The 23548-nt window shown below is 41.0% G+C and overlaps 1 pseudogene; it reads left to right on the plus strand.

Moving 5' to 3' along the window:
- The first annotated feature begins 379 nt into the window (after positions 1-379).
- LOC127211925 (serine/threonine-protein phosphatase 2A 55 kDa regulatory subunit B alpha isoform-like) overlaps positions 380-23548 on the plus strand; it is a 37750-nt pseudogene continuing 14581 nt past the window's right edge.

Raw genomic sequence — 23548 nt, forward strand, 5'->3', positions numbered from 1 at the left:
CATTAAAGTGGTTTGAGAACTAAATAACAAAAATGTTCTTTCTTGAGAGTGGAGCAGTTTTCACCTCCTGTTACAACCAACAATTGCCATTCTGTAAATAGAACATGGGATGTATAGCACCAAATACTGATCTACCTGAGCAAGCTGACCACCACACACTACAGCTTTATAAATGAAGAATTCCAAATAGGCAGGTCAAATGGAATCTGTTTCTGTTTCCTGGGTCATCACATCCCTTGGAGGTGTTGCAGGTCTTGAGATATTGAGCTTCCCCCCCACTCCCCACCCCCCGCCCCCACAGTCTTTAAGACCTGAAAGGAACATATCAGTGCTTCATCCACAGCCAGGACAGCACCTGCATTGTCAAATTCCCCACAATATGAGTTGCGGGAAACAGAGTAACCAACTGCTTTCTTGCAAAAATTTCATATTTGTCTTCGGCCACCTGATGAGCTCTACTTACAAAATTCAGACCATACTTGTGGAGAAGTCACACGCCACTTGTATACCAAATGTGATGCTTCTGGCCATTTTCAACCCAACCTACGACTTCCTTGTAGGGATCGGACCACAAGATATCACAACCCAAACCTTGCTTTGGTTCACCGGTTGGCTGCATCATTAACCCAGAATGCTCTTTGGGGTGTGTGGTGAATGGGATGGTACCAGCAACATGTTGAATGTATTTATTCCAGGATGCTGTCAATCTTATTCTCCCATTTGTTTTTCCTGTAAAACAATTCTATGATGGGGCTGAAGGGATGGCTCAGAGGTTAAAGGCACTGTCTGCTCTTCCAAAGGTCCTGAGTTCAATTCCCAGCAACCTCATGACGGCTCACAACCATCTATAATGAGATCATGTGCCCTCTTCTGTCATGCAGGTGTACATGCAGGCAGAGCACTGTGTATATATGATAAATAAATCTTAAACACACAAACAATGCTATGATGAGTTAGCACGGGCTTAGCTGCAGGTACAAGCTGTCGAGAGATATGGAGGTCACTTGATGGAGGGTAGCTGAGGCGTTAGTAATTAAGCAGGGTAAAAAAAAAAAAAAAAACAGCCGTTAGAATGACAGAGAAAGAGGCTTGGAGTGGGCAACTATGTTGGGCTGGGTCAATGAGGGTGTGGATGTCCTTCCAGATTGCATGTCCTCAGCTGTCTGCACTGCTTCCTTTTTGCCATCTCTGTGGGTGCCAGGCATGCTATCTTCTTGACGGGAGCTGTTAAGTAGGGCATTTCGGGCTGGTCCACAGACGGGGTGAGGTTGATCCTATGGAAAGATACAAATCCCTTTCCTACTGTTAATAGGAGGTTGGGCCCCCTCCAACAGCCTTCAAGTGGATCCTTCCATCTGGCCAAGATGGATGGTATACATGGTGGCTGACTCCAGTGATGGACAATGGGAGGGTTGTCCTGGGTAGCATGGACATTTAACAGGTTGAGTGTGAACGGTGCCAGGTTTATTTGAGTGTTTGGTGCTAGGGAGCCTTGTGTTTGTTTAAATATTTGTATTTTAAGTGTTTGATGTGTTCTTTCAATGATGGCTTGGCCCTGAGGATTGTGGGGGATGCCAGTGTTGTGGATAATTTTCCAAGTTTTGCAAGAATTTTGAAATTGGTAGCTTTTGAAATCCAGTCCCTTACAAGTTTTAATTTGGAGAGGAAGCCCCTTAATATTGAAAGTGGAGATCATGTATTGTATTAATTCTTTTGAGTTTTCTGTGCCATAGCCTAAGTGAAATGGGAATAGGTATCGATGGTGAGAAATACAAACTTTTGTCTAACTAATGATTGAATACAGATGACAACAATTTGCTAGAGAGCACTGGCCTTAAAGCCTCTGGGATTGGTGCCCAACTGCTGTATAGCAGGGATGTGTCTTAGAGAGGCACAAGAAGAACAAGCTTTAAGGATGTATTTAATCTGGGTACCATAGGCAGAGGCAAGAGGATCTCTGTGAGTTCAAGCCCAGCCTTTAAATGGAAGTTTCTGGTTTCTTTGGTCTACAAAGCAGGTCCAGGACAGCCAAGGCTACACACAGAAACCCCATCTCAAAAAAAAAAAAAAAGCATTTAAGGTGTTTTGTGAGGTTGTTGGGGGAATTTAAGTTGTAGCTCTTTCAGCTTCATATGGATTAGTTGATGGAGTTCTTTAACAGTGAAGGGTAAAATGTAGTAAAGGCCCAGGTTATGGAAAACTTATTGGCTAAGGCTTTATCATCAGAGAGGGGTCTGTGGAGGGATAAATGTGACCGTATATAGTTGATAAAAATGTAGCATGTTCTTGTTTGAAGTGTTTTTGAGATTTTTATTAATAAGGGAGAAAGGGGATTATCATCAAACTTGCCATAGCAGTGGGCTAGCCAAGGGAGTAGGTTGACTGCATGAATACTGTCTGAATATAGATTAATGGTTCTTTTGGGTATACCAGGACCAGAAAGATGGCGTACAGTTCTTTGAATTGAGTAGATTTATCTGTGAGGGGGGAAAATACGACTCAGAGTTAGTGTCTCCTTGATATATCGTGTAGGTGGCTCCTTGTTGCTCGCCATCTGTAAAAGCTGTGAGGGCCCTATGGGATAGGGAATTGGGAGAGTAAATGAGGAAGGAGCCACCTAAGGAGTGGTGTAGTTGGCAGAACTCTGTCCTTGAGATGGTAGTTTTCTATCTGTCCCTGGAAGCCAATGAGGCTATTATCAAAAGAGGAATGGTTCTCACGAGCCATTGGATGTCTGGGAGGAGGAAGGGGAAAACAATTATATCAAGTTCTTTGCCTATAATTTGTAAGGTATGCTCTCTTCCTGTCCTTACTTTAGTGGATAATGCATCAACCTCAGTTAGCAATCAAGGCATTCCCCCTATTGGTGTATGGAGCCATTATAGGGTCCCTGAGGTTGATATAAGGCTCCAACTACCATGGCAGAGGAACTGAATATTAGGACTTGGATTGGCTGCTGTGGATTATAGACAGCCATGAAGACATTTTTAATGTGATTGTTAACAGAGCAAAGGGCCTCCTTGGATGCTGGTGTCAAAGAGCAACGAGAGGAGGAGTCTTTGTCACCCTTGAGTAAGTCAAGTACAGACTGTAATTGACTGTTCTGTGTGGGAAGCCAAGGTCTAAACCAATTAATATTACCTAAGAAGCTCTGAAGGTTATTTAGGGTTAGTGGGCTGGGACGGTCAATAACAGCAGATTTAGCTGGCTGGATTGAGATTAGGATAATCTCTGTCCCTAGGAACGTGATGGGAGGAACAAGTTGGATCTTATACTCTGCTATTGTAAAGCCTCGTTTGTTTGTTGTTTTTTTTTGTTGTTGTTGTTGTTTTGTTTTTTCTTTTTAGAGCCTTCATGCTCATTGTTTAAGATTGTCTAAAGTTAGGTTTTGATCCTGTCTTTTGTCTTGCCGTATTGATAGGTCATCCATCTAAGGCTATACATGGAGGCCTGATTTAGTGAGAGATCTTAATGTGTGGGCTACAGCTTCTTGGCAAATGGTAGGGCTGTCAGCCACACCTGGAGGGAGTTCTCTCCACTCGTACCTTTTTGCTGGTCCTGGATTATTGACACTGGATCCTGAGAAGGCGACATGTTTGTAATCTTGTTCATGGGCCAGTATTGAAAAGAAGAAATCTTTAATGTCTGAAACTAATAGTGGGGTATTTACAAGTATTGGCAGAAGCAAGGGGGAGGCCATGCTGAGGCGAGCCTGAAATTTTCATGGTTGTATTGATCACTCTTAAATCCCGGAGGAGCCTCCAGGTCTCAGTTTTCCTTTTAATTACAAAGACTGGGGTATTCCAGGGGCTTCTAGAAGGACAAATGTATCCCATGTCTAATTGTGCTTAACAAACTGTTGCAAAATTGTTAATTTCTCTCTGTTTCGAAGCCATTGTTCCATCCAGACTGGATCTTCTGTGACTCTTTCTAAGCAGGAGTAACATATTCAACCATGGCCCTTAGAGTTGGGGTTTTTTTTAATCTTGATATATATATATATATATATATATATATATATATATATATATATATATATATATATATATTTTTTTTTTTTTTTTTTTTTTTTTTTTTTTTTTGATAATCCTCTAGTTGGAGGCATTCTTCTCCTCCAACAGTAAGGGCCACACTTAAATCTTCCAGAATATCTCTACCCAGTAGATCTGTGGCCACATTGGCCACCAGGAGTCTAATGGTACCATTTGTTCTATCTGGGTTATCCCATGTATGAAAGTCTTGGGTAATAAATGTTTGGGAGAGACCGCCTACTCCCAACACTTGAGGCCCTGGTAGAAGAGTCCAAAGTGAAGCAACCTCAGCTCATCTTAGAATGGCCTTATCTGCTCCTGTGTCTCTCAGGAACTTAAAATGTGTTTTGTCAATTTTGACTGAGATATTTCTAATACTTTAGTGGCCCAGTGGACTGGTGGGTTTTCCCCTCTTATTGTTGGGGGTAAAGGTTGCCATGCAAGGAGTTTAAAGGTAGCAGTGGCTTGCCATTTTTTGTCATATTTGGATTTACAGTCTCTTTGCAAATGAAAGCCTTTTCTACAGCAGAAATAAATAGATTCAGGGGGTTTTAGAGTAGTTGGGTAATTTTTTGGGCAGTCTCCTTTCCATTGTCTGGTATCCCCACATTTAAAACATTTTGAATTATACTGTGCTGCAGCGAAGGCTTGGAGGGAGAGAGGAGGCCTGATTCAAGGCAGCCCCAGTATCATGGTTAGCCATGCTCCATTTGTCATAATGTTCATTTTTTAGTCCTTGGCATGCTTGCCTGTGCTCTGGGGCCATTCCTTCCCAGATATGATTATTTAGGATCATCACTTTTGCTGCAGTGTCTGTTATTTTTCTATCTAAACAGGCTTATATCCTTAGTATGAAGTTTTGGAGAGTCTTGGCTGGTTTTTGTTTTAGGAAGGTCAGTGAAGAAACCTCTCCAGGCCCTGTGGGCAAATGTATTAAATGGTCCCGGGCCTGAAATGTACATTAGCGGATCTGCTCAAAGCAGCCAGCAGGGAGTAAAGCCTGCTGAGTCTCTGTGGAGAAATTACCCTGGCTGAACAGTTGTTCATAATTCCAGTTTATTCATTGAGCTTAGGGGTGTCCTTGCTGGGATCCTGTTTGTTGATTATGTAACTCATTTTTCCTAGCTTGCATCTGACAGTCATTTCCCAACAGGGCCTCCCATTGTATGAATAGAGGGCTAGGGAGAGTAGATCGGCATATATCTCTCCAGTCCTGGGGAGTTATAGGGATGTAGTGAAACTTTGCCAAATAGACTTGGTGCATGGAGCATGAATTCCATCCTTGTGGGTAGCTTGGTGCACAATTCTTTTAAGTCTGTTGCTGGGAGAGGATACCAAGCCAGAGGACACTGTCTTGTTATACCTAGATTAAGAGGAAAGTTCCTATGGGCACAGGTTCTAGACCCCCAGGCAACTGTGGCTGAGGGGGCAGGGAACAGTTGTTCCCAGTGTCTCTGATATTACAGAGCTTCTTAATGGCCATGATGGGGGAGGGGTGCCATAGATGGTGGAGCCAATGGTGGGGGAGGGTCCGTCTGAGTGTTTTTAGGAGCTTTGATCCTAATTTCCAGGTTCCATAGCCAATGAAGGCTCTTAGGGAGGAAGAAGACGGTTAAGGGGGGAGGGGCGCTATCGATTGGCGAGTAACTTCTGTCTAATTAAATCAATTGCCTTTTCTAGAGCGGCTAGGTCAGTGACTGGGAAATCCTCAGCGTCTTCCTTCTCATTTGAGCCTTCTCCTTTATCCTCCTGTGTTTCCTCCCCTAATGGGTCCTCCTTGGGTTAGGGGTTTTTTCCTTATGCACTGTTGGATAGCAGCTGTTATGGGAAGGAAGGAGAGGGGCAAAAGGTAGCCTCCCTGAACTCACATTTTACCAGCCAGGTAGACAACATGGATCCAGATATTATGGTTGGAAATATCTGCCAACATAGTGCACGTTGGAGCACTTCACTCCAGAACTCTAGGCCCTCTTTTTGGGAGATTTTAAGGCCTCTAGATTTAAGTGAGGCTCTAAGGGAATGAATTTGGGAGAGTCTCTGATGTGATGTTGAGTTCCCCATTATACAAAACAAAACCAAATAAAACAACAACAACAACAAAAAACCTACTCAAACACCCTGACTGAAAGGCTTCAGTTATCTGCAAACTGTATCCAGTCCCACACAAAGGTGCAAAGCAAACTGAAAGTAAAACAGAAAGGAAAGGAGCCATCAATCCTCAGGTGGGATGGTCTGACGAAAATGCCTCTACTCTGTGGGGGAGGGGTACTCACAAACTCTGAGCATTCTGGGGTCCCCGTTCAGGCACCAGATGTGGTCTTCCTTTCCCTCAGGGGTCATTCACCACCAGCCCATGAGGACAAAAGAAACAGAAGGGTGGACAAATGGGGTTAAGATGGGCATGAGTATGACAGACAAGACTTCCGGGATCAGCTTCAGAGAGGCAGCTTATTTGTTGCTTTAGGGATGAGGTATATAAAAGTTCTTAGGGTTATGGGCAGGAAGGATTGATTGGTCACAACAAGTACCTAATTATAATATGGGCAATCAAAGGAGCAGGACTCCTGTGTTGAGTCACTTAGCCCTGTGCAGGGTTATCCTCCAAGCAAGGTCAAGCATATGTGCCTAGAGACACTCTCCAGGTAAGGTCGGGCAAGAAGTCCCACTGAGAAAGGGAGTCCTCCATTTTGCGCTGAGCTCAGAAAGCTATCTGGTTATGGTGGACTGTGACCTGAATAGCAGGGTCTTCCAGCAGGATGCTGCCCAAGACTTGGGTCTGTGCACATAAGTGACAGCGGAGGTAGCTGTGGGCAGCATGCCACTCCTGGTGTGCACTTCTTCCAACCACCCTTGTCTCCTGCTCCCTCTCTTTGACTGAACCATAAGTAGCTGTGAAGAGACACCAGGACCACAGCAACTCTTATACAAGAAAACATTTAACCGAGGCAGGAAGCCTAGTGCCACACAGGCAGACACGGTGCTGGAGAAGTAGTTAAGAGTCCTACATCCGGGAGGAGGAAGTGAGAGTGACGTTGGGCCTGGTTTGAGCCCTTGAAACCTCAAAGCCCAACCCTATGACACTCTTTCTTCAACAAGGCCACACCTCCCAATAGTGCCATTTCCCACAAGCCTATGGGGGCCATTTTCATTTCAACAAACCACAACGTGCTCTCCAGGAACATTCTAAGGTCTTTAAATTCTCTCAGCAACAGTTTGTGGTTTTCTTTTCTTTTTTAAATATTTATGTATTTGTTATTAATATACAGTGCTCTGCCTGCATGTACAACTGCAGTCCAGAAGGGGGCAGCAGATCACATTATAGATGGTTGTGAGCCACCATGTGGTTGCTGGGAATTGAACTCAGGACCTCTGGAAGAGCAGCCAGTGCTCTTAACCACTGAGCCATCTCTCCAGCCCTGTGGTTTTCTATGTTGAACTCTGTTGCACATTTTTATTAGATTTGTTCATGATCAATGACTTTTTAAGCATTGTGGTCAATGTTACTGTTTTATAAATTCCACTGTTCCCTAAACTTGCAGAAATACAATTAATTTCTGTGTGATAACATGCACATATCTGCCTTGATGTATTTATTCATTATCTGTAAATAACATTTTACTTCTGTTCCAATTTTCATACCTTAAAAGATTTTATTTTATGCTGATATGCTAAATAGTGAGTTTTGTGATGGCTGTAAATATAGGATGTAAATCTTACCCCTATAGCTTAGCTGCAGGTGTCAGTCCCCAAACTCAGGTTGTTAGGCTTGGAGATGTTCACTTTTACCTGATGAACCATTTCACTCTTTTTAGTATTCTTGAGACATAGCTTCATAGTGTGTCTCAGGCTGGCCTGGAACTCACTATATCACCCAAATCTTGAACTCAGGACAGATCCCCTTTCTCAGCTGCTGAAGTACTGGGCTTGCAGGTGTGCACCTCCACACAGAGCCATTCCAGATTTAGTCTCTCTCTCTCTCTCTCTCTGCTTTTGTCTTAGGTGAGTATTGAACTTCATCATGTTTTAATGTTTTCATTGTTGCTCTTGATGATTATATTGGTTTTCTTCTTACTCTGTAAATATGGTTAAGCAATTGATTTTTTTTTCAAATGTTGAATCTACTTTGCTTCCTGGAATTAATCTAAGCGAGCCATTATGTATTACAAGCTTTAGGTGTCAGATTGTTTAGTTTGTTGATACCTTATTTAGAATTTCAGCTTCTAAATTCATGAAAGAAAATGGCCAGTGACATTATTTTTTTTTGTGTTATCTGTTGCAACTGCTAGGATTACGGTTATACTGTCTACTGCCTAATCAAAACTGAGTTGGGAAGTGCTCATTAGTTTATTATAGTCTAAAATAAGTTGCTGTTTTGGTCTAATTTCTTCCATTCAGTGTTTGGAATTGTTCTCTAGCAAAGCGTTGCAGGTCTGGAGAGTTCTTTGTCAAAAGGGCTTTAATCGCTGGGTGTAGTAGCACATGCCTTTAATCCCAGCACTGGGAGGCAGAGGCAGGTAGATCACTGTGAGTCCACAGTACAAAGCGAGTCCAGGACAGCCAAGGCTAACACAGAGAGACCTTGTCTTGAAAAAACAAACAAACAAACAAATAAACAAAAAAAAAAGGGGGGCTTTAATCAGGAATATAACTTCTTTACCCAAAATGAGACCATCAGCTCTTTTCCCATTGTACTTTTTGGAGTACTGTTAGTGAGTGCATACCAATTTAGGGTTCATGTGTGTTCTTTCTGGATTGACATTTTAATTGCCATAAAATACTATGTATCTATTGATAATACTTTTGGCAATAAAGTTTTGTTTTTCCCATATTAACATAGCCATGATAGTATGATAGTTTTCTTTGGGTTGGGGCTCATTTTTAGCTTTCTCTTTTCCCATCTCTACATGTGCCCTAAAAATAGTATACAATTTCTTTTTTATGTATCTAATATAAGTGTGAATATACTTGGAGTTAGTCTACTACCTAGCTGGCTTTTGTGTTTACTTCTGCTAATTTTTGTTTATTTCTCTTTTCCCTCTCCCTGACAAGCTAAGGATTTTTAGTTGCATACCCCTTTGGTGTTGTCCCCATAACGATTACTTCACAGCCAAGTTTCTCAACCTCAGCACTTTGACACTCTGGAGCAGCTATTCCTTCTGTAACAGGATGGCCTTCCTGTTGCAGGGTCTTAAGCAGCACCTAGGTCTCTGCCAAGTAGCAGTGTCCTCTTTCCCTCCCCGTTGTGCAAACTATCTCCAAATATTGCTACAGAGTGTCTGAGCTGGCCAAATCAACCATGTTTGAGAATCTCTACTTCAGAGTCTTGACTGACATAAGGCTGCATAAGGCAAATCATATATGTAATGTTAATTTTTATGGCACTCACATTAAAAAGTAAAAGCACAGAAGTAAAATTAATTAAAAGAACGCTTCCTTTGACCAGGTCTAGCCAAGTTGTTATTACTCCAGGATGTAACACATGTAAAATTATTATATTTTATATTCTCTTCTTGCTGTTATGACTTGGCCATTTTGTGTGCTTCATTTTTATAGTATATCTCAGTTTGGACTGACCAGAGACTGACCAGAGAAACATTTGAACAGTTGGTCGTTAGCTGATGATGCTGTTTTAGGAGGATTTGAAACCTTTGGGAGATGTTATCTAAGGGGAGATAGTAGCTTTCTGGGATGGAGGCGTTGTTTGAGGGCTACAGTCCAGGCCTCCTTCCAGGCCAAACTTTCTCCTGAGCTCTGACATGACCTCACTTTCCACTGACACTGCCATAGGCACAAGCTGCCCCGACCGTTACGCCTTTCCTCGCCTTGATGGACTTTTTTCAAACCCTGAGCTAGACTAATTCCTTTCACCTTCTAAACGGCTTTGTCAGTTATTCTGTCACAGTGATAACCAACTGACAATGATCAAATACAAGAAGTTGGTACCAATCAGTAGGACTGTTGCTGTGATAAACCTGGCCATGTGATTTCTGGGCCTTTGGTTTGTGGGGGAAATGTGGGAAAGTCTGGAGCTGTGGGCTAAGAGATCCCCACAGTGTGTAAGTGGTAAGAGACAGAGCAGAACCCTAACAGAGACTCAGAAAGGACTGTGCACATAATTTTTTTTTTTTTTTTGGCGGGGAGGGGCAGGGAGAATGAGGGCTTTTTATCTAGAACTGAGTTAGAGGACATTTGTGTTAATTCCGGTAGTGAATCTGGCTGAATTATACCCATGCTATGAAAATGTGAGTTAGGCTGAATTTTCAAGTAGTGAACCAGTTTCTTTGGCAGAGGAAACCTCCAGAGAACATGATAGTCAGGCCGTGGCATTGTTATCGCTTGCTTAGTTTAGGTTGGTCTACAGTGAGAAGTGGCAGAAAAGGGGCGGAAGGATGTGAGAAAGGCACAACTTGGTGGCCTTGGAAAGAGAGGTGAACCCTTGAGGTAGCAGGTAGCACAGGTGGGGAGAAGATAGCTGTAATTGTTGAAGATCCTAGTGCTAGTGAAAGGGCATATGTTGTATGCGACGACAGAAAGGATGCCTTGAGGGCAAGGCGTCACTTTTGCTTCCAATTTTCTGTGTACATTTTTTTCATAGTTGTGACAGAAAACGACTTAGGGGGGAAGGGCAGACTTTAGACTAAAGTTTAGAAGGCAGTCCATAGTGGTGGAGAAGGCTTGACCACGAAGCAAAACTGGTTACACCATGTCAGAGGTCAAAGCAGGGAGCTTGGGGAAGAGACGGGGCCAGGCTGTAATCAGTGGCCACTTCACACAGTGTGGCTCCAGTTCAAAAGTTCTCAAAATAGTAACACCAGCCAGAGAGCCAGTGTTTAAAAATATAAGCCTGTGGGGGACATTTCACCTTAGAATTGTAATATAGCATGTGGGTAATGAATTAAACAATATTCTGGAGACTTGTCTTTCCTTGATTTACTGTGGTCATTAGTAAATAAGGCTGTGCTACAGTTTTGGGTTTTAAGTTTCCTCCAAAGAACTTCACGGTTAATGCTTAGGCTCCAGCACGGCACTTTGGGTAGGTGGAACTGGGTTGCAGCAGAAGGATGCTGGGAGAAAACACCTTGGTCTCCATGTAGCTATCTACAGTCTAGAGAAAGACGACTGGTCTCCCCTTTAACCATGAGACTATCACTTTTTTATTTCTTCTTGGAAAATTATGTGTTTAATCTGCCCATAAGAATTTAACTTTGAATCTGACCTTCAAAAGAAAAAAAAGACATAAAGAACTTTCATCTATGTCTATCAAGGGATGACCGTAGGACAAAGAACTGAGTCAAGCCTAGAGTGGCATCTTCTACCAACCATGCCATTAAAAAAAATATACATACATACACACACACACACACACACACACACACACACACACACACATATATTTCCTTTTTACCGTCTCTATTTAACATTCACTTAATGAATAAATGAACATCTTATAGAAAAAAAGAGACAGAACAGAAAAACATCTACATGATATCACTATACTGGTAAATTATTTGTAAAGGGAAAAAATATCTTTCATTCAGTTAGATTTTTACAAATTAAACAAAGTACTTAAAATTTACTTTTCCAAAATATTCCCTCTTTTTTTTTAATTTTTGAGGTTATAATATGATTACATATCACACACACACACACACACACACACACACACACACACACACACACTTCCTCTCTGGCTGAAGGTTATTTTCAGTTTGAAAAATGGGGAATATTTGAGATAGAAAATCGCTTTTATTCAAGCCTTGTCTTTAAAAAAAAAAGCTTAGTGGCATATTTGTAAATATATAACAGAGGCTCCATGCTTAGGACAGAGGCAGCTGCTGAGAAAAGTCAAGGAGAAAAGCTGGGTCCAAACCTGCTTTTTCCAGAAAAAGAGGGGGGCTGTCCCATACTTCATCTGAGTATCTTCTGAACTATGTCTGGTGGTTCTCTCTAAACTGTGAGCCTGCTTCATGTAGGCGTAAGGCTACTGTGTAATTCAAATGCTGATTTCTGTACTTCCCACATGTGGTGACAATCTTTGTTCTGAGAATCCCTGTCTCAGTGTTGTGACTCTGCTCCCCAATTGTCTCCCGATATGCCAATAAAGCAGCTTACAGCCAATCACTGAGCAGGGGAAAGACTGGGGCTGGACTTCCTGTCAGACAGGGAGGGAGGATTTAGAGGAAGAAGCCATGGGATGAAGTCCAGGAGACATCTGGAGAGAAAGATGGAACAGAGAATGCTACAAAGTGCAAGTATCTCTGGGATGTATGCTGGGAGGAAACCAAATTAGCTTAGAGTAATAACTGCTCAGTTATTGTGTTATTCAACAAATAGAAAAGAGTCAATCATGTGATAGCTGGGTTAAGAGAGAAACTGAGAAACAAACACAGTTTTATAAAAAATAACCTTAACATACTGGCACCCAATGTGGGGCAGAATTCACAGTAATCTAGCAAGAGCTTATGTAGAAAGTAAAACCATGGGGTAGTTTCTTAGCTCTGCTCCTTAAAGAAAAATAGAGCATCTGCAGTTTCTAAGGCAAGAGCTCCCATCTTCCTGATTAGACAGACTCCTCACAGAGCAGCAAGGCCTCCAGCCAGCTGCAAAAATACGAAAACTGATACAAACCCCAGAGAGACAGTTCTTTTAGAAAGTCCTTGGTAAGAAAGCAAAAATGGCTCTTTAATGCAAGTGAGCTTCTCAAAGCCATATTTTCCTAGCCAAGGCAGGAAGAGAAATCTCTTTGAGAAGGGGCTCTTGCTGGCCTGACTCCCGCAGGCCAGAGGAACAAACACTTGTGGACCCGATAATTTCCCAGAATGGGGGAGGGGACAGAATGCTACGAGAAAGGCAGAAAAAGCCTCTCCTTAGAATTAGGAGCCAGAAGCCAGGTGATGGTGGTGCATGCCTTTAATCCCAGCACGTGGGAGGCATGGGCAGGTGAATCTCTGTGAGTTCGAGGCCAGCCTGGTCTACACAACAAGTTTCAGGACAGCCAGAGCTGTTACACAGAGAAAGCCTGCCTCGAAAAACAACAACAACAAAAAGGATTAGGAGACTGAGAAGCCTCAAGCATATGAACTGTTAAGGTCTAGAGGGAAGCTGGGTCTAAGAAAGTAAAATCCTTAGGGAAAGATTGGGAGATTGAAAAAAAGAAAAACTATTTTCTGTGTTGAAAATGGAGGGTGACACAGTGTCTCTGGATTCTATTTGAGTTTGTTTCTCTTAACATACTAATAATTTTTTTTTTCAGTGATGATTTCAGTTTTGTACATCCTCTTTGAGAGATATCAGAATAAGACAGACTTGGAGAAAGAAGAGACTGAAAAAAAAAAAAAAAAGATACTAAGTTAAAGGCCATAGAACAGAGGTTTGAGGAATCTTTGAATTAAAATAGGGAACCTTCTGAGAAATCCAATCTGAAATTTACAATAACAACAAAAGATGTTATTCGAGATGAAAGAAGAGTCCACAAAGGCTTTGACGAAATTGCGGAACGGAAGCCCATTGAGATGCTGGGTAGACAGTCTTCAGCTGTAGGCCACCATGGTCAGACTAGATGTGTGTGTGTGTGTGTGTGTGTGTGTGTGTGTGTGTGTGTGTGTGTGTGTGTGTGTGTATTCTCAAGGTTCAGTTACTGGATGAAGGTCTATATGCTAAAGTAGAAATGCAGATCCTCTTTGGTATTGCCTTGGAACAAGGTCATGCAGTGGCTTGTGTGCTCCATTTTGGATGGTTTGGAAAATTGAAATACATACACCATGCCATAGGTTCATATTCAGAATTCCAGTGGGCTTTGGCCTTAAATTCTTAGAGATCATGAGTCTAAGGATAAAAATTTGTTAAAGATGGTGACTTTCTTAGAGATGCCTTTGCAAATTGGGAGCTGATGGTGCTTCAGCGTGTATATCCGTTGAAATACAATATTTTAGACATTATGACATAAAACCTGTCACAGATATAACTTATAATCCTGTAGGTCAAACAGTTATGCAAAGGTATAACAATAATTTTTAAGTGTGGTCTTAAAGGAGACGGGGAATATAATATCTCCCCAAAATAGGTTAATTAATGATTTGTTAATTTAATTTTATTTTTTTTAATGAGACAAGTAGCACACCTGCTAAGATACACTGGATTTTAGAAAGTACTACTGAATTAGATCAGCATGTAAAGGGCCTAATGCCAAAATGGAAGACAGGAAATGTGTTACTCTAGGGAGGAAAATATGTTCTTGTGTCAACAGGAAACAAAAAGCTATGTATTCTATTCAAACTGTTAGAAATCAGATTTTATAGGGTGGGGGTGGGGTGGGGAGGGAGGAACCTCCTGAAGATCTTGGCTACAGACAAAAGGAAAGAAATCAAGAAGACAAAACAGAACAGGTAATGTAATTTGCTGATCCCTCCACATGGAAACACCTCTGAGACTGACTGAGACTGAAAATATCTCTGGCCAGGACTTCAACTATGCATGTCTGGTAAATCTTTGGCTACAAATTCCTCAGGACTTATTATGTCATTCTTTTAAATGTCATAGATTAAAATTTATATTACAGTTTGGTTCTCTACCTGCGTGAATACAGAGCAGAAAATCATCTTTAACTGAACCTTGCTCAGTGCACAGGCTATATAAAGATTAATACAAAAATTTACAATACCTTTGAAGTTAATACTTTGCATAGCAAGAGGGCCAGACACCAAAATAGACAAGATAAGTAGCCTAGGTGATCCTACCTCACAGACGGCCTCAGTAACTGTTTCCTTGAAAACCTGTATCCAGGACAGTTTTCCAAAATGGCTACTAGACCATCCAGCACCACAGACTGTTCCAGTCAAGAGGACTTCAGTTAAGCTCTGAACTATCTCAGCATTCAGAGACAGGACAGCAAAAATTACAGTTAGCTTTATAAGACTGGATAATATCCAAATTTTCTTGGGTCCCCCCCCCTCCAACAACAACAACAACAAACAATGTCCCAAATCAGCAGGAAGCAATTTAAGAAAGCTATGCCCCATTCCCAAAGGGGGTGGATGGGTTTTGGTCATTTTATGGGTGATAGATGTTTGTTATCATTTAAACAGGTTCATTATAGAAATAAGTAAAAGGGTAGATTATTGAATCTATTTTGAGACTAAAGAGCATTAATAAACCAAAAACCTTACATTAGTATAAATCTTTGTATATTGGTACATACTTAAGATTATATTTGGTTACAACAAACTAAGGTAATATACCTATGTAATTCTTAAAACCACATTGTTAAATTCTAATCCTCTTAAAAACTGCTATTACCAACTATTTAGTTAATTAAAAAATACATATTAGCAGTTAGACAATCAAATTCATGGTCGTGTTAGGTACTAGGTTAATTACAAAACTGATTCCTAGATCTACAGATTAAAAGTAGTTAAGAGCCGGGCGTGGTAGTGCACGCCTTTAATCCCAGCACTCAGGAGGCAGAGGCAGGGGGATTGCTATGAGTTTGAGGCCAGCCTGGTCTACAAAGTGAGTCCAGGATGGCCAAAGCTACACAGAGAAACCCTGTCTCGAAAAACCAAAAAAAAAAAAAAAGTTAAAAAAAAATCAAACAATTCAGGTAAATCTTCAAAAACCTCAGAGATCTACAGAATACAGCATTTAAAGATTTTATTAGCTTAAGGCTTTTTTGACAATGAGACAGGTCTGCTCCTGGCAGCAGCCCCATTCTCTGTCAAAGAGCATCAGAGGCTTTATATGGGGCAAGATAGCCACTGAATGAGAAAATGTCCTTGTGCCAATTACAGACAGAATACTGTCCCAACTGAATAAACTGGAGGCAGAAAAGTTGACTGTCAGGCTTTGCAAGGATAAGATAGACAAGTCCTTTAAAATTTCTGTTTTACAGAAAAGTCTGTCAGATAGTCTGAGCCAGAAGGCTGAAGATGATGCTTCAACATTATGGAGGAATTTTGGGGTGCTGCTCAGGCAGCCAAATATCTCTGGCATTTCTAAGCTTTTGGAGGCTGCTTGCCTGTACTTGAATATTTATTTATTTATTTCTTCTTAAGTCTCTGATGGGGTTGAAAAGTAGATAGTTATAGTCTCACAGCTAAACTTATATTGTTTAGGATGATAGAAATAGATAGTAGAATACTTTATCCAAGGGTGCCAAATATAAAATGAGTACCTTTTTTGTATTATGCCAACAACAAGCCTCCCAAGAACTAAAATCAGGGGAAGAAAATTTGATGTACAATAGCTTTAAAAAAAAAAAAAAAGAAAAGAAAAGAAGGAAGAAAAAGAAAAGAAGGAGAAAAGAAAATACTCAAGAAGGTAGAAAACCTCTACAATGAAGAGAAAACACCTGAGGCAGATGCTAACATATACTCATGGACTCACACATTAATTCCTATGCTCGCGGAGTCACATATTAACTGTGTGGAAGTGTCTATAAATTGGAAGTAATATACAGACTTAACACAATCCTCATGAAAACTCGACTGACAGACTTCACATAATCAGGCGGGGAAAACCCTAACATGTATATAGACACAAAAGACTCCAAAGAGTCCAAGCAATCACAAACAAAAAAGCAATTCTGAAACACACAGTACCTCTCTGGATCTGTCCTACCCAGCACAGTAGCAAAACCAGCATGCATGGTAATGACAGAAAACAGATTTGTGGACCAGGAATAGAACAGAGGGTCAGAAATAAGCCCATGTAACTCCACCCACGTAACTGGGAAAAAGCCAGTCTCTTCAACAAGGATGCCGGTAAAGTATACACCCACATGTACATGAATGAAACTTGATGTGTTTCTTTCATCCAACTCTCTCTCTCTCTCTCTCTCTCTCTCTCTCTCTCTCTCTCTCTCTCTCTCTCTCTCTCTCTCTCTCTCTCTCTCTCTTTCAAGGTTTGGGGAGATATCTCAGTGGGTCAAATCCTGATTGCCTGATTGCCCTAGTTCAATATGTTAATTCAAATTCAAAATTCAATATTTTAATTCAAAATATATCAAAGACCTTAATTTGGGCCTGAGACTGCTAGAGGAAAGTATAGGCAAAGCACTTCATAATATAAACACAGGCAAGGGCGTACTGAAAATGATTCCATTAACAGGAAATAGCCCCGAGAATTGGCAAATGAAATTGAGTGAAATTAAAAGGCTTCTGCACAGCAAATGAATGAATCAGTAGAATAAAGAGGCAGCCTGCAGAGCGGGAGACAACATTTGCCAAGTATATATGTGACAGGGGATTAATATCTGTAAAGAACTCCAAAAATTAAATACCAATAAAGCAAATCATTCAATCAGCGATTGAACTAAAATTAAATAGAATAGACAGCTCTCAAAGGAAGAAATTTAAATAGCCAATAAATATTTGCACAAGTGTTCAACATACTTAGTCATCAAGGGAAATAAAAATTAAAACTGCCTTAAAATTCTAACCCCAGTTAGAATTGTTATTATCAAGAAAATAAAGGACAGTAAATACTTGCCAAGGTATGAGGAAAAAGGAACCCTCATATTCTCCTAGTAGGAGTGTAAACTAGTGCAGACACTATGGAAATCTCTCACATATCTAAAAATAGGATGTCCTTAAATATGATTCAGCAACAACAGTCCTGGGCATATACACAAATGACTCCAAGTCAGCATATACACATATCTCTGTGTTTACTGTTGCACTATTCGCAATAGCCAAAATACCGACCTGGCCGTCATGAGATGGATACTTGAAGGAAATATGGAATTATGAACAATGGAATTTATTCATATACTAAAGAAGAATGAGATTATGGCACTTGGAGAAACATGTATGGAACAGCGTGAGATAGGTCCATACAGTTAAACAGATCCACATGTTAAATGAAATAAGCCAGATTCAGGAGGACCAAGATGACGTGTTTTCTCTCATATGTGGAATCTCAGTTGTGTGTATGCGCATAAGACATGAAATAGACAGGAGGAGATCCAAAGAGAGAGGAACAAGGGGAGGAACTGGGATATATATATATGTCATAATAGCAAAATGGGAGAGAGTCAGGGGACGGAGGGGACCAACAAAAGCGAGGAAAGAGGGATGGAGAAAGTAGCAGTGGAGCAAATAAGAGTAAAGCTTAGCAATTTATATGTATAAAAAAAATCACAGTTAAATCAATTTTTGCTCGCAAAAATAAAAAGTATAATTAGAATTACATTTTTTCCTGAAAAAATACAAACTATTAATTTGATAATTCTTTGAGAGTTCATATAATGTATTTTGATCATAATTGTCCCCTGGTTTTCCCCTCTCAAACTCCTTCCAGATTCATCCTATCTCCCTACCCATGCCAAATTGTGTGTCCTTTTCTTTTTTTTTTTTTTTTTTTAAGATTTTTATTTATATATTATTTTTAAGATTTATTATTTATACATTATTCTGCCTGCATGTATGCCAGCAGGCCAGAAGAGGGCACCAAATCTCATTATAAATAGTTGTGAGCCATCTTGTGGGTGCTGGGGATTGAACTCAGGACCTTTGGAAGAACAGTCAGTGCTTTTAACCTCTGAGACATCTCTCCAGCCCCATCTTTAAAAAAAAAAGTTTTAAAGCCATTTGTGCTGCCCATATACTTCTGCCTATTGTGTAGCTTAAATTCTGATTTCTGTACCCTGCCCCCTATGTCTGGTTGCAAGCTTTGTTCTGAGAATTTACTGTCTAAATGTTGTATAAACTCTGCTCTCCAATTGTCCCTCTGATATGTCAGTAAAGTAGTTTACAGCCAATTGATGAGCAGGAGAGAGAATAGGGCTGGGCTTCCTGCCAGCCAGGAGAGGAAGTAGGAGATTCAGCCACGAGGAGAGGTCCGAGGAGGATCAGTAGGAAGGACATGGAGCCAAGGAAAGCTACAAAGTGCAAATATTGCTGGAATGTTTGATGGGAGTAAGACAAAATAGCATAGAGGGCTAAGAACAGACTTAAATTGCTCAGATTGTATTGTGAAGCCTTTTATTATAAAGGAGTCTCAATTATTTATATGATAGCCAGGTTAAGAAATAAGCTAAGAGAAACAAACACTGTTTTATAAAAATAACTTCGACAGGAAAACAAGATTGAAACAAATTAATAATCAAGGAAATACATTCATTCTAGGTTTAGTCCAAGGATAAGGCCCAGGTGTACACTACACTAAGAAAGACCATATGAATATAGAAACAAGGAATAAATACAACACAAAACAGACACCTATTTCTTAGAAAAACCTTAACATAAAAAAACTCTTGCTTTGAACACACACCATACATATAAAATTAGAAAAATATAAAACTTCTGCTTTGAACTCATAATGAGCATACAGATAAAACCATTGCTTTAAACTTATAATAAAAATATCTAGTTAGGTATAGTTCTAATGAAAGAACTTAAAATCAATAGTCCTATTGTAGCTCTTTTTTAATGTAATGATTTTATCTATTTTTTGAAAGAGGTAATTTTTTTCATATACATTATAAAAACCCAGGACAGAAATAAAGTTGTTGTTGTTTGATTGGAGTTTTCCTCCATTCACCATCCACCAAATATATGTCTGATCGTCTATGTCTTTATATATATTTATGAATGATCTGTGGGACCTCCCTATGTTTTTGTGAATGTGTGTTTTTCTCTTTCTTTCTTCTCACCACAACCAGTGGCCCTGAAGAGCAAGGCTACCAGCCTGAGAGTTTAATGGTTAAAGCATAGATAAGAGTTTCTGAATAGCAAAGCTACCAGCCTGAGAGCTGAAGAGTTAAACTACAGCAGCCAGAGCTATCCTTGACAGTTGAGAGTTAAGAAAGTTCAAAGTTTGGAGACCAGCACCCCTAAATAGCATGAAAGCTTAAGAGTTGAAGTACAGAGAGAAGCACTGGAAGAATCCAGCTCCTAGCCCCAACAGGCCTAGGCCCTCTGTCTCACTGCCTCTGCTGTCCCACCTCAGCCACCACTGGACCCCATGGATGTAAAACCTGAGTTTTTTGTTTTTGTTTTTACATGGGTTGCTTACTTTTCACTGATTTGAAGCAGCTTTTAATATGTCATTCTATAATGGGTCATCTGTCCTTAGTCTTTAATGCATGAACCATCACTCCAACTCAAGAACAGGTCATTTGTAATCATTTTGAATTGAAAATATTTTCCCATGCTATGAATTTTATGAACTTTTCTATGAATATATCACACTAAATAAGATCCACAATTCTTATAGGCATGGTGAGATTGACATATGTATGTGTGTGTGTGTATGTATGTATGTATGTATGTATGTATGTATATATGTATTGATATTTTCAAGAAAGAGTTTCTATGCCAGATGTGGTGGTGCATGCCTGTAATCCCAGCACTCGGGAGGCAGAGGCAGGTAGATCTTTGTGAGTTTGAGGCCAGCCTGGTCTACAAAGTGAGCCCAGGCCAGCCAAGGTTACACAGAGAAACCCTGTCTCGAAAAACAAAAAAGAAAGGGTTTGAGACTGAGCTGATTTTGTGGACTGTGCAAGAAGAGTATCTGGACCACAGATGCAAATTTTGGAATGTGCATGACACTCAGCATCACTGTCAGATTCTTCATCAGAACTCTAAGCCTGGTGTCACTATTCCCTCAGCATAAGCTACCGCCTTAATGACCAATTCTGTAGACTATATGGGAACAAGCAGCTTTACAACTGAATCTTAGAGTCTTAAATTTTAGAATTAGATGAAGAATAGGAGGCCAAATGGATGGAAATTTAAGAATTAAATCTGTGAGAAGCAAACTTGGATAACAGTGAGGAATGGAGGGATTGAGGAAGAGAGAGCGAGAGAGAGAGAGAGAGAGAGAGAGAGAGAGAGAGAGAGAGAGAGAGAGAGAGAGGATTAATAGATTTCCTGTCTATTCTCTGGAATTTTCTGGAGCATAATGTCCCTGTAGAGCCTGTGGATGTTCTCTGTGGATCAGTTTCTGAGTTTAACTGTGAGAGTTTTAACTTTGCTGTACCCAGATCACGAGACCGCCCCCCAAAAGACCACCAGGACTCGATACTGATGCAATACACATGCAACACAGTGGTATCCAGAAAGAGCCTCGATCTCTGAACTGAGGATGAATTCATAGGTTCCTATCCCTCCCAGCGCCCCAAAGCCGGGGAGCCCTAGCCTGGCAAGCATCTATTGGTTGAGTAACATAAGGAGGTCTAATGTCTAAAGTGACAGAAAAAGGCTCCAAGACCGCCCATGGCTTAGCTTTCTTTGTTCTCTTTGTTCGCTATTTTGTCCAGGGAGGTGTCTGGTTTCTTATTAACCCTATATCTGGTGGGCAGGAAGGAATGTGGCCATAACACTGGGTCTCTTATCAACTCTATCTCCGGTGGGACCCTTTGGGTCAGTCACGAGGCGACGCTATCTCTAGTGGGAGCTGCTCTTTGCAGCTGGCCAGATTATCTCCTGTAGGCCTAATTCTTAACCTTTGCCCCAGTTACCCTGAAATCCAATTTTAGTTCTTCTGGTATCTCAATGTAACGGCCAGTTTAGAAATACCCTACATTTCATTTGTTACCATTTTCTCCTGCTTTGCTTCCGTTTTTCCATTCTGTTGCTTACTACTTCAGCTTTCACCTAAGGTTTGTTTTCTAAGGGCCTGTCATGATAGCTCAGCAGGTGAAGGCACTTGCTTCCAAGCCTGCTGATCTGGATGTGATCCCAGGACCCACAGGATAAAAGAAGAGAGCCAACTCGCCCAGGTTGTCCTATGACCTCCACATGTGCACTTTAGTGCCTGTAACCCTCTGAACACATATATACTGAATATTTTAGATGAAGAAATCACAATGAAAACATAATTAGTAGACTATCTTTCTGCCCTCTCACTTGATCTGCTCTGCTTTTCTCATTCTACCTCCAAACTATACAATGTTTTTATAGGTCCTGCTCAAGGGATCCTTTTCCATTTTAGCTCCTGAGGTTTTTTTTTTTTTTCCACTTAGCTCTCATAGACCCTTTCCTTGTTTTTACTGATGATACTGTTTTCACCCATGCAATCATCACCTTTTCCCAGGACAAGCCGGGCCCAGGACAATGCTACAGAAAGTAATTTCATTCCTCCTCCTCCTCCTCCTCCTCCTCCTCCTCCTCCTCCTCCTCCTCCTCCTTCGTGTGTGTGTGTGTGTGTGTGTGTGTGTGTGTGTGTGTGTGTGTGTGTTTGAGACAGGGTCTCTCTGTGTAGCCTTGGCTGTTCCGGACTCACTTTGTAGACCAGGCTACTTCATTCTTCTCTTGAGTCAAAGTTGTTCTGTCCAATTTTTATTCCTCTCCTCTAACTGCTGTCTCGGGCAGATTCCATAGCTTTACAACCGTGTTTAGTTATTGAAAGAATCCTTCAGAGGGCTAGATGCTCACTCGGTCTATAAACTGAGCAAACTTGAGGACCTGTGTTTGGAGACCCAGGAGCCATGTAAAAAGCTAGGTGCTGTGACCCCAATGCTCTCGTAGGGATCAGGAAGGAGACTCTCTGGACCTCATTGGGTGTCCTGCCCAGCTTAGTCAATAAGCTTCAGCTTGAGTGTGAGACCCACCCACCCAAAATAAAGTGGAGAAAAATGGAAGAAAGTCACCCAGTGACCGCCCGTACATACATATTCACAAATAACGAAACACACATGCATATTCACGCATACGCAAACACACATGCGTATTTCCGCATATCTGAATACAACTCCCACAAATACAACTAAAAACAAAAACTCTTATTTAAGTGAGGTGGTGCATCGCTTTTAAAACTAAGACAGATGAGTCTCAACATTGTTAGTTCACAAGCTGATCCAGAGCTGATCTTCCTCTAGGTTGCTTAGCAACCTCTGACATCATCATCTGCTGGCCACCACTAGGTGTGTGCCAGAGGCAGCAGATATAAAATGTCAAACCTGCCACCTCGTCTCTCCCTCGTGCATTCTAAGCCCCCCCTCCCCCCCACTGTCTGTCTCTGTCTGTTTGCCCTCATGGCCCACTCAGACCCTAACTCCTCTCCCCTTCCCTTTCCTCAAATAAATCTCTCTATATCACATCAATTGTGTGACATCTTATTCTTTTTTTTTTTTTACATCTTATTCTTAATGATAACAAACACTGCTACTTAAAAAGCCTATACACTTTAATCTTCTCTTCCACCCAGGTTGGCCTGATTCGCGTGTAGAAGTCTTTGGTAGTGGAAGTCAGATAATTGACTTTTTTTTTTTTTTTTTTTTAAACTTTGCCAGTTCTCTCTCATTCACAAAGCTGATTGGCTTTGGAACAGAAGGGAAAGTAGGAGAGCCAGGTGCACTTGATTGACACAGAGTCTGTTTTGGAGGGTGGGTGGGTGGGGGTTGTTCTTCTCCATGGTAATCACACAGTTGGGTTCCATTTTCAACAAAGCAAGTCTGTAGCGTGATACCCCTTCTGATTCCCGGATGCCCGGAAACCCTGCTGCTAAGGTCAAAGTCCTACATTAGTGGAAAGCCCTGAGCTCGATATAAAATGGCAGGCTCCCTTTGTCAGCAAGGC

This window comes from Acomys russatus, chromosome 29, assembly GCF_903995435.1.
Source record: "Acomys russatus chromosome 29, mAcoRus1.1, whole genome shotgun sequence".
Taxonomy (NCBI): Eukaryota; Metazoa; Chordata; class Mammalia; order Rodentia; family Muridae; genus Acomys; species Acomys russatus.